General features: G+C 65.7%; 1 protein-coding gene across 2 annotated transcripts in view; it reads left to right on the top strand.

Moving 5' to 3' along the window:
• Nucleotides 1–10,378: 10,378 nt before the first annotated feature.
• Nucleotides 10,379–11,764, top strand: part of ADGRA1 (adhesion G protein-coupled receptor A1) — a 31,822-nt gene continuing 30,436 nt past the window's right edge. For both annotated transcript variants that reach the window (XM_059172760.1, XM_059172759.1), the window contains exon 1: nt 10,379–11,523. The gene's annotated coding sequence lies outside the window, so the exon portion shown is untranslated. The remainder of the gene's footprint in view (nt 11,524–11,764) is intronic.

Below are 11,764 nucleotides of genomic sequence, written 5' to 3'. Positions count from 1 at the left end.
AGACGTAGCCTTCATTTCTCTGGGTCATTCCCAAAATCAGCGGACTGGGTCACAGAGAGCACGACCGGGCCGCCAGCCATCTGCCCTGCCTCACCCTCTGCTGGCCCAGGGGACAAGGAGGTGACTCGGGCAGGAGGCGGGGGGCGGGAGGGTGCTGCAGGGCCCTGGCACCAGGAGGTACGGGCACAGGGCAGAAGCGAACACGTCTGTCAGGCTCTCCTGAGCACGGGGGTCAGGGTCCGGGGGTCCTGGCAGCCCGAGCGCCTGAAGACAAGGAGGTTTGGGGGTGCTGCCTACGGCTGGGACTGGTGAACGGGGTCCTGGTGATGCCTGGATCCCAGAGCAGAGGTGCGGACCACAGATCTGGGACCTGAGTGTCCGGCGTGCGCACACCACCTGGCCAGGGACGGCCATTCCCTGCAGGGGGAGGGGCTGCCTGACCGCCGAGGCCTCACAGGTCTGTTGGGGGGCGTTCTGTCCCCCAGGAGGGGGCCGGAGGTCACTGGAGGGCTTCTTCAAGTGAAGCAGCAACGTGACCGGTGCCATCTGCCAGAGGTTGGAGTCCTCACGCAGAGGGTTGTCGCGTGGCCCTGGGCAGAAGGGGTGCACCGTGGGCTTCTGGAGAAATCCAGTGCGTGCAGGGCACGGCTGGTACCCGGCGTGGGGCGTGGGGCTCAGCACTGACCCACGCTCCAGCCTGGGCTTGCGGCCAGAGCATGGCCTTGGGTCCCAGTGTCCCCCCAGGGGCCAGGGATGCCCAGGTGAGGCTTTTTCTGAAATGTCAGGATTCGGCCAATGCGTGACCAGTAGGAGGTAGCAGGAGGCTATGAGTGGAAGGAGTCACTCGTGTCGTGGTGAGGGCTGTCCAGCAGGCCTTGGACAGGACAGGCTGGAGGAATGTCTTCTCCCCGGCGGCTGTGGGGGCCCCTGGGTGGGCACGAGGCGGAGGTGGGGAGGGGGCTTGAGCCGATGGGGCGTGGGTCCAGAGCATCATGTGTGAGAGAGCCGGGCGCAGGGTTGCCCTGGGGTGCGTGCTCCGGACTCCAAGCCATCGCGAGTCTGCCTTCTGTCAGGGGGGTCCGTCGAGAGCCCGGAGTCCTGTCTCCCTCCCTCTGCGCAACAGGAGCAGCCCAGGGCTCCAGGGGTCTCCAGGCCCCAGACCCCCACCCCAGGCTGAGGCTGTCAGCTTTCACTGTCCCCTGGGCACAGCCTGGTGGGATTTTGTCCCACATCCCCTGGGGCTTCTGGCAAGGGTTAACTTGGCCACAGAGCTCCCCACAGGCCCAGCCCACCCCCGCCCTGCGACATGCGGGTGACCTCGGGCAGAGGGACACTGTCTACAGGCTGGGAGCACCCTGGACCTCACTGTCCTGGCAGTGGTGACCTCCTGACCCTCCAGGCCACTGGAAAAAGGGAGCCTCCTGCACAGTCAGACGCTCAGAGGGGGCTCCTCCTGGCATGTGGGGGCGATGCTTGCGTAACCCCGTACGCCTGTGCCCACGGCCCCATGCCCGCTGCCTCCGCGCACCGACCCCGCCCCACACACCCTGACACAGAACCTCCCCACAGAAACTCCCCCCAGACCCCTCCGGACAGACCCCTCCCCACAGTGCCAACACACAGACCCTTCCATGAGCACACATCCAAAAGTCCCTCCACACGGGCGGATCACACAGTCCCTCCCACAGGATCCCTCAACGGGGCCATTTCCTTGTCTCCTGACGCGCCGGTTTCCAGTAACGCTCGGCTCTTCCCTGAAGCCGTGTTGGGGCTCCAGGCGGAGACGGGGAAGTTCTCACCGCAGGAGCGACCTCTCCAATGGCCGCTCTGGCCGGTGTTCGATTGCGGCGGACCGGACGGAAACCAACGAGCAAGCCCGGCGCCGCGTGAGGGCTGGGCCGCAGGGCTCCGGGCGGTCCTGAGGCAGGAAGGCGCAGCCTCATCCCTCACAGGCCCAGCCCTGCCAGGGCCACGTTCCTGCGGAGAGGCGTGGCGGCCCCAGGCCCGGCTGGCCGGCTCCCCGCCCCCGCTCGCCCCATCCCTGGCTCCTCTGGCCCCAGAGCCGGGAAGCTGAGGCGGCCGGCAGGCTGTCCTGGAACGTCTCGGGCAGCGACTCCCATAGATCCACCCTGACCCGGGGTCTAGCCCGCCTCTGGCCGCCAGAGCCCCCACAGACGTTTGCTGAACCCAAATGCAGGAATGGAAAAGGATCCGGGGTTTACTCAGGGAGCACTCGATGGTTCTGTGTGTGCCCGAGAGCCCTCTAGTCCCCCCGGAGCAGAGCGCGAAAACCTGCGCCTGTGCTGGAATCCAGCCGCGACAGGACAAGCTGCTGAGGGGTGCAGTCTGGGAGCAGAGGCCGAAAACACGTGCTCTGGGCCTTTCCTGCCGGACCCTTGCTGTGCAGCTCTTGACCCGGGCCCCGGCCCGCTGGGGCCCACCCCGGAGGAAGGGCTCCTCTGCCTGAGATGCCGGCCGCTTCCTCCTGCCTTTGAGGACATTCCGCCAGCCAGGCCTGCTCCCGCCTGCTGAAGCCATCTCTCCCCACTCGCTGGGCTCCTAACATCCCTCAAGGTGCAGCTCAGAGGCTGCCTCCTCCAGGAAGCCACCCCTGCTTGCTCCTCCTGGATAGTCAGATTGGCCGGCCCTTTGACTCAGGCTCAGTGCCGTCCCTCACGCCATAAAAGGCAGTCATTTCCTCCATTGGCTCCAGGCGCTCCAGACCCAAGCGGAGGACCCCCACCCATCTCTCAGGGCAGCCTATCCTCTCCTCGAGAGGGACCCCTGCCAGGAGGGAAGCATCACCACGGAAACCACTTGCCCTGGACCAGAAGCTGGCTGTGCTGTGAAGCAAACACATGGCCCATGAGTTCCTGTCACTGAGGACACCTGACTTGACAGTTGCCTGGGCAGCAGGGACACAGGCCAGCGCACACGGTGGGGAAACCCAGGGCAGACGGCCGGGGCCTCCCGGGAGCTACCCAGACAAGACAGCGATGTCAGCTCGTCCCGAGCCAATGCTTCGGACAGACCAGAGCCCAAGGCCCCTGATCACCGCTCTGACACCAGCCAGTCACCAAAGGAGAAAAAAGGGGTCAGCATACAAGTGGCTTCTCTGACCCTCCATCCCACTGCTCCCTAAGCCTCTCCAGGGCACAACCTCCCCAAGAGGTTTCCTCCCCATGGGGCCTCCCCTGAGAGACCCAGGGGGTGGGTCCTTCTCTCCATTTCCAACCCCTCGGTCCCTCTGTCTCTCTCTCTGTTCCCCATCTCTCTCATGACCACTGAGGCCTGTGAGTCTGGCAGGGTCTGGCCTGGACCTGGCATCGAGAGTCCCAGCAGGGAGGACCCCAGCCCTGGTCCTGGCCCCCAAGGTTCTCTCAGAGGCCCAAGAGGAGGGAGTGGGCGCCGTCGGGAGCAGAACGGCTGGCGAAGCGGGGCCGCTGGGGGTGGGGCCCAGGCCAGGAGAGCCAGGAGAGGTGGCCAGAGGGAGCGTGACCTGTGAGAGAAGTCAGCCAGCCCCCGACCAGGCGTCTGCAGGTTTGACCTGGGAGCTTCGTGCCTCTGATGAGGCCACGTGAGAGGAAAGGCAGGACCTCGAGGACAGGTGTGAGCCGTGAAGGGACAGCCCCTGGCCACCCCCTGAGAAGTCACGTGCTCCTGGAAGCAGGCTCCCTCTGCCTCTCCCGGGCCAGTGCCGGCCTCGGGGGCATCGGGGCCGTCCTCCCCATGAGGACACCCCCCAAGCTGGGACATCCAGGGGCAGCAGGGCGAGGGTCAGGCAGGACGGGTTTGGGACCGGCGGAGGAGACACTTCCAGAGCAGGCCAGTGGCAAGAGCGCTCAGCGAGGCGAGGAGGAGCTTGCGGGGGGCACCGGGGGTCCCGACAGCCCAGAGACGCGAGGGCACGGGAGCCTCCTCCCTGAGGGCAGCTGGTCTCGGTGAGTCAGTCTGAGGGACAGCGGCCGACGCAGCTGGGCCGTCACCATGGGGACGGTGAGCACCACCGAGAGTGGCCCAAGCTCGGGGCAGCAGCGCCCGAGGGACTGTGAGCCGCCGGCCCAGGAGCCAGCACCCCCTCCCGTGGCAGAGCAGCCCGACATGCTGCCGGGGCCCCAGCAGGAGGCCCGGGGGCCGTCCCCCGCCTGCCAGGGACGCTGGGGGCCTGGGCGCCAGGCACTCAAGAGCCCCACATGGGCTCCGCCGCAGGGTCAGGTTCACACGCGCTGCTCAGGCCTCGAGAACTTAAGACGCACCGTTTCCCGTTCGCAGGTTTTGAACATCAGGATCGAGCATCAGATCCCATTTAACGCCATCTCTGCAGACGGTCCTCCTCTCCCGTCTGCCAAGGACACTCGTCCTGCTGCCCACGGGGTCCCAGCGCGGGACTGTGCGGACCCCCCGGATGGCGGCCCAGAGCTGCGCGGACGGACGTGCCGATGTTCAGAAAACAAAGACGAGCCCGGGGCCGGGACGGTGATCGCTTTCCTCCGTCCAGATCTCTCTCCTCCCCGCGGCCAGCACCGCCAGGTCAGGGAGCGGCCTCGCACGTCTGTGGGAGCGGCAGGGAGCGGGGGCTCTGTGGCCGCCAGGGTGGGGTCAGAGGACGTGGTCGCTGTTCACATCCGCACTCTGCGGTCCCACCGGAGCCCCGGGTCAGGAAACGGCAGCGGACGTGGGCTGGCCTCACCCAGGCACCGAGCGCCGCGTCCTTGCGGCGCTGACCTGTGGTGGGCAGGGCCTGCGTCCAGGACCCGCCTGTGAGGCTGCCGCGTTCCCGGGCCTGTCCTTGCCTCACACGGGCGCTCCGGGCTGCGGGGAAGTGTGGGAGCAGGGGCGTCCGTGCCGCGGACTCCACGACGGGAGGAGGGCTGGACGCAGAGCGGGGGCTCTGAAAGTCGTCTGAAAGGCCGACTGGGTGGATCCGGCTGCGTCCAAACTGCATTTGGAGAAAATTGCTTGATCGAAAATCTTTTATTAAACGCAGGATTAAGAAGGCTTCTTTCATCGCGTTTCCGGAGCGACAGGATTAAAGCTGCCCCACAGAGAGATTCCAAAGAGGGACAGGACCATCTCCACAAAGCTGCACCCTCACGCTCCGGGGGCACCGGGGTCCCGAGGCTCAGGGGTCCCAGCCAGATCCCCAGGGGGGCGTTCTGCCCAGGGAGACGGCCAGGCCTGGCCTCGGGGCCCGCGCAGCCCTGTCCCCGCCCGGGACGCGTCCGCACACGTTCTTGACCACCCGCTGCCGACGGGCGCCCCGTGGTCAGGACAACGCAGGACAAGGTCCCGGACTGCTGGGAGGCCCAGGCCCTCCTGCCTCACATGCTGTCCCAGCGGGAGGCACCCCCCAAGCCCAGGGAGCAGGGTTGTCCCACCCGGAGGCTGGGCCGAGGGGTGTCATGTCCGTGAGACGCCGCACACCTGCTTCCCCACATCCCTCCTGGGCAGGGCGACGCGTGCAGACCGCCCCACAGACCGGCTCTGCCCGCCCAGGAGAAGGCTGGCAGCCTGGCCAGCAAGGATGCCCCCGGACTGTTGAGGAGGCAGGGCAGGGGCGGAGGTCCCAGCCCCTTGGGGTGCCGTGAGGCTGGGGCTTGGGCAGGTCCAGGCTGATGGGCAGGGGCAGCATGAGGGGTGAGGAGGGAAGAGACCAGTGCGGGCCTGTGAGCTCGGCCTGGGGAGGCCGGGGAGGGCAGGGAAGACCAGGGGCCAGGTGGCACCTGGGTCCCACGAACAGAAAGGCGAGTTCAGGGCAGTGGGGGGTGGCCGTGGCGGGGCATGACTGGCGGCCGCGCCGGCGGCCCGGGTGAGGCGCTGGCAGACCCTCCCGCCACGGACGGCCGTGGGTGCCCGACACTCCCCAGCCCTCCGTCCACCTCCCACTCACCTACATGCTCCTCGGTTGCTCCCCCGCACGCCACGCCAGCGGGAAGACGCTGCAGAACATATGGGCGTCCTGGTCAAATATTTGGCGTCTGTGAGCTGTGTATTGAAATGAATGAGGATCTTAGCTTTTGCAGACTTGCGGGCTGATCCGCGGGCCGGCTCGGGAGCAGACCGAAGCCTGGAGGGGTGGGGGGCAGGTCTGCATGGCGGCATGGCCAGAGCGGTGGGCGTCTGGCCACGAGGGGTAGGACCCGGGGCTGGGCTTCGGCTCTGCGGCCCCGTCTCCCTGCAGATGTGGTTCCCACGAAGCCTCGAGTTTCCATCCTCACCGCGGTCCTGCACACGGTCTTTCTGGTGCTCGCGTCACGGGAGAACCTGGGCGGGGGGGATCCAAGGGCACCGCACCGGCTCCTCGCGGTACGTATTTGGGCAAACACGCACTTGTACTCACGAGTTCTTCCTCGGGATTCAGCGGTTTTCCTGCCTTTCCCCCGCTGCTCGATTTTGGTTTTTAGTTTGCAGTTCGTTTTTGTTATCTTTCCCATTTTGCTTTGTGATCCAGGCAGACGCAGCGAACGGAACGGGCCGCACTGAGGAGCTCGTGAAAACACCCGACCGTCCCCGCCGTGAAAATGTCACATTCTTACTGTTTAAGCTGATTTTATTGTTCTTTGTTTTTTTTTTTTTTTTTTTACAAAAACAAAACAAAAGAAACCTTCTATCCTCAAGAAAGTAACACCTGAAACAGAGGCGCAAAGACATGCGTCGCCCACACTCGCCCTCCGGCCCGGCTCCCGTCGGGCCGGCCCCCGGCGCTCGCACCCGCAGGCTTGCACACGCGTCAGTTCTGAACCACGGCCATTCCAGACGCTCAAGGAGGAACAGCTGACAAACGGTTAGAAATTAAAGATGATTTTTATGCTTGTGGATGTCTTAAAACGTGAGGAGGAGCTGTTTCAGGATGCGAAGCCCTGGGAGACGGCCTCGGGGCCGCCTGCGCTGCCAGCACCGGGACACCGGTGACTCGGGATGTTAATCTTCACACAAACCACGATCCTGACAGAATTGCCAGGTGGAGAGACGTGCTTCTGAGCACATCGAATCTGGTGAAATTGCTTTGGCTCAAGTGCCCAGAGCCCTGGCAGGAACCTCCCAGCCACAGCCCAGTTGAATGGGTGGCCCTGGCCAGGGCACGTGCCCAGGGATGCAGACAGGCCAAGCGGGCCACATGGAGGACCAAGAGGCTCGAGCTGGGCCAGAGGGCTCCAGAGGGCTCCTGGGCCGGCTGCCAGGAAGGGGCCACAGCCAGTGGTGTCCTGAGATCACGGACGGCTCTGGGATGGAGCCTTGCAGACGAGGTCAGGGCAGGTGCTGAGCGAGTATCAGGGTCACCAGAGCCAGAGCAGGGTGCTGGAGGGTGGTGTGTGTCAGGGCAGAGTTCCCGGGCTCCCGGGCCCCCCCACCAAGAGGACCCCATGACATGACGTGGGCTGGAACCAGCTCTGCCTGTATCCACCACCCTGGACGGGGCTGCAGGGCAGGTGTCCAGCCCTTACCGACGGGGATGGGCAGAGAATGGCCCCCACAGAAGGGGACTCCCCAGAGCCACCCCACCTGGGAACCAGGCCCTAGGACACAGGATCCCACCCCAGCAGGGACGGAACCTTTCAGGAAACATCAAGTCCCGGTTAGTGGTGCAAGTCTGGAAACTGGACTAGACCTACTATAAAACCATCGAACCGCTGGGTGTCCACACTTCGGTCTCGACCCGAGCACAGCCTGGCCGCCGGCTGGGCGAGAAGCAGGGATCCAGCCGAGGAAAGATCGGGCAGAAGGCCCGGCTACGAGGGCTGCCCCTCCTCCCCAGACTCGCCTTCACTTCTGGGTCTGCAGGAGACACGCCCCGCTCCTCTCCACAGAGCCGGCACCGGGGCTGCGTGCTCTGCCGGTGGACACGGCCGTGAGAGGAGCCGCATTCCCGCCACGAAGACGTCCTGTGGCCGAGCGAGGGAGATGCTGCCTCACCCCAGACCTGTGGGGCTCCAGGCTCCCTTCCAGCCCCAGGATGTGTGGATGGACATGCTTTGGAGTCACCTTGACTTCCTCATGGCCCCGTCACTAACAGGACCTGCGAGTGGCCCGTGCCACGTGCTCTGCTCCGGGCACCAACGGGTCCCTGCGGTTTGTTGAACCCTGCTCCATGTGGCGCGTCCGACCTCACTGGGCTGGCCCAGGACTGACCGTGCACGTGTCTGTGTGGTGCAGGTCCTCGGGGCGAGAGTGGGTGGCTGGGGTCACCGGTCACAGAGAGCTTACGGCAAGCACATTGCGCGCTGGTCTATGCCTCGAGACTGCTCCCGGTTCCCGAGGGAAGCTCGGTCCTTCTCCGATGGGCTAGTCGGTGGACCATGTGGGCAGTCAGCAGACAGGAGGGCCTCAGAGGAGAACGGGTGAGGAGCTGCGAGGCAGCATCCCTGCCTCAGGAGTCGGAGCAAAGTCCCGGCGCATCCAACATTCCCATGCGGCCGAGGGCTGCTGTCCCCCAACACCCAGCACAGCTCCCCAGGCCTGCGAAACCAGCGAGGATCCTCGCGCGCCTGCCCTCCCCACTGGCTCCAAGCAGCATCGCGGCCGTTCCTCCTCCTGATGCGAACCTCCTCAGGCCCGTGTGCCCCCAGCAGGGCCGGAGCATCCCCCGCACGCCCCTCCTAAGCCTGGCCCTCCAGGAGCCCTGTGCCCCGTAGACCCCTGCCCCGGTGTGTCAGTTCCAGGACGCACCCTGAAGGACACTCCCGGGGGCCTGCAGTCTAAGAAGGACGAGAAAAATGTGATTTCAGAGAGAAAACACTGATTGTGCAGGAGCAAGCGGGCACCGGCACCGACGCCATCCCCCGCCACCCAGCGTCTGCAGAGGGGCCGTCAGGACGCACCCGGGGGGGTCCTCTGCCCACCGGCACTCGGACACCAAGGGCTGCACTTGCCCATGGTGGGCCCAGGGTGGGCCCACTCACAGCCCCGCCCAAGCCTCAGGCCCAGACACATGTGAACACAGACTCTCAGGGCACCTTTCAGAGCTGGAACCTGCCTAGGCTCTCCTTCCTCTGGGGCCTGCTGACGACACAGGCCCTGTGGCCTCCCCGTGGCCTCCCCGTGGCCTTGGATGGCAGCCTGGGTCCTCCTGGGGCCCAAGAAGTTTGTTCATGTCTTTGTTTGGTCTGAGGTGAGGCTCCACTTCAGGGCAGAATGAATCTGTTGAGGCCAATCTTGGTTAGAAACGGTCTGCACAGATTCCGACGGACGCCTGGGGTGGGGGCTGGTTGCCACGGCAACGGGAGAGCCCGTTTCCCTTCTGTTCTGCGAGCCTCGGATGCGGAGTGCCCCGAGACACGGGGCTGCCGGCGTGTCCCGCAGCCTCCAGGGCCGGGCTGCGCTCGTGCCCAGAGTCGCCATCCCCAGCGCCCCATGGCCTCTGCCTGTGCGTTCCCGGGGCCCATGCGGGGGCTGGAAGCAGGCGCCGGCTCTGAGGAGAGGCGAGTCTGGCCTGAGACGTCAGCCCCCGGAACCTTTCTCATCCCCGCGACCTCTATTCTTAGTAAGTGTCAGGGTGGGTGTAGACACTCACTTCAGGGAGGAGGGAGCCGGGCCCTGTGTTCCCTGCGCCCCCCCCCCCCGTGCCAGCTCTGTCCTGACTGACCTCCCCAGACCACCCGTCGGGCCTCTGATTCCAGCCACTCTGAGGCCGATCTGGAGGCCGTCCACCACCCTCCCCCAAACGTTTCCTCTTCTCCCACGAAGGCCTGTGGGTTCCCAGCAGGTACAGAGAAACCCCAGCCCCCAAACAGAGCCCTGGGGGAGGGGTCCCGGGACGCTGGCTGATCGGCACGGCAAGAGGAGCAGGGTGGGCTCGGCCCCCGCAGACCTCCCTCCCTGACGAGACAGAGCCCACACTGCCTGCCCCATGCGGAGCCTGGCAGGCCGTCCAGCCGCCCCGCGCAGAAAGCGCCAGCCGCCCACCTCTGCGTCAGAAGCAACTCTCCCCAGACGGAAGAAACCACCCTCTGCCGAAAGAACAGCTCAGGCGTCTCACAGGTTGGGCTGAACGTCCACAGGCGTGGCCCCTGCCGTGGGCAGAGGGCAGACCCACGCCCGTGGACAGAGGGCACACGCACGCCCGCAGTGTGAGCCCGCAGTGCGGAGGCCTGTGTTCATGCGGACAGAGTTTGTGGGGGAGCTGCAGGCGGACAGGCCCCAGCTTGGAGGAGTCTGGGTAGAACCCTGAGTTTGCCATAAGCCTTCCTGCCTTCCTCCTGGCCGTGCTCAGCCAGAACCAGCAGCCGGGGCCCTCTCCCCCCGGGGAGCGACTCCAGGAAGCCGGGGTGGGTCGGGGCCCAAGGGAGGATGCGCACAAACACCCAATCTCAGGGCAGTCGGAGAGTCACTCGGCCCCTCTGGTTTCACAGCTGCTGTCTAAAGCCCAGGGCTCCACGTGGCGGCCCCCAGAGAGAGCCGGGAACACCCCCTCAGAGGCGAGGTGCCACGGGCTGAGAAAGCCAGGCCCGCAGGACTCCCGTTAGTGCTTCATTCTTAACGATGCCCCCCCGAGTCCGGGCCCAGGCCCCCCAGAACCTGGCGAGTCTCCCAAGCAGGCACCAGCATCGTGACCTTTCAGCCTAGAGGGAAGAGCACTGGGCTCCCCGGGGCTCGCATATGCCAAGCGTGGTCCCCAGGCCTCCAGCCACACCTGCCTGGGAGCACGGAGCTGGCAGGTAGGGGTCATGCTGGGCGGGAGCCCACCCCGTGTCTGGGTCTCTCCGCCCGTCCTCCACCCTGCTCCCCTCAGCACCTGGCCCGTCACCTGCCGGGGCCAGGACCCTGGGTTGGGGCAGGGTCGCAGCCCATCCCCACCCCCAGGATCACCCTGCTGGCTCACGGGACCGACGCGTGTGCGCTCAGCTTGGGGTGGGCAACTAGGATTTGAGAGGATTTTAATATAAGGTCCATGAAAATTCCTCTGAAATCAATTTTCTTGCTCCCATTTCTGTGCCTGGAGCCCTCAACAGCCATGATCCCCTTTAAAAATGAGTAAACTACACCACCCAGTCCTCCATGTGCCTCCTGTCAGGGAGATGTTTGATGCGAGTTGTCTGATTCTGCTGGAAGCGAAGGCAAAACCTGGCCGGTTGTCTCTTTAAATCGGCTCTGCAGTGTGCCGGGCGGCCGGCCGGCTGGGAAGAACCATTCCCGCCTGCCGCAGGGAGCCGGCCCCGGCACCGCCGCCATCCGCACTCCCCCATCCCCATGGTTACGGCTCCTGCTTCCCGGCCGGTCCTCGTCTCCCGGCTGTCGCCCGCCCTCCAAGCAGGCGCAGAGGCGCTGGCAGTCCCCAGGCTGAGTTCTGGAAGCCGCCTGCTGAGAAGCACCGATTGTCTGCGGTCCGGCTCTGACTCATCCCCTGGTGCGGGGCCCGCGGCACGGGTTCCGCTGCGGTCCTGCAATCTGTTGATAAGTCCACTCGCCGGCTCCTGCCTGCCGCCCCTCGGCATGGAAAACCGTCTCCGGGCACGGAGGTCGCGCTGCAGCAGGTCGGCTCCAAGGAGAGCGGCGGGGCCCCCACAGCAGCTTTTGCCAAAATAGGTGAGAAGTTGAGCTGCGGCTCTGGGTGGGGGTTGGGGGGGACCCCGTAAGGTGGTGCTGGGAGCAGGGGTGGGGGGGCTGTGGGCCTGCAGGACCTGGCGAGTCGAGGAGGGAGATGGGAACCCCCCCTGGCCACTGCTCGCCCTAGGGCCAGCCCGCTGGGGCGGTTCCTTCCATCCCCAGTGCTGTTCCCCAGGCAAACGCTGAATAACTTTGGGCTCCACGGCAGTGGGGAGCGTCT

This window comes from Mustela lutreola, chromosome 4 (assembly GCF_030435805.1).
Source record: "Mustela lutreola isolate mMusLut2 chromosome 4, mMusLut2.pri, whole genome shotgun sequence".
Lineage (NCBI taxonomy): Eukaryota > Metazoa > Chordata > Mammalia > Carnivora > Mustelidae > Mustela > Mustela lutreola.
This window is presented reverse-complemented; position numbering and strand designations above follow the sequence as displayed.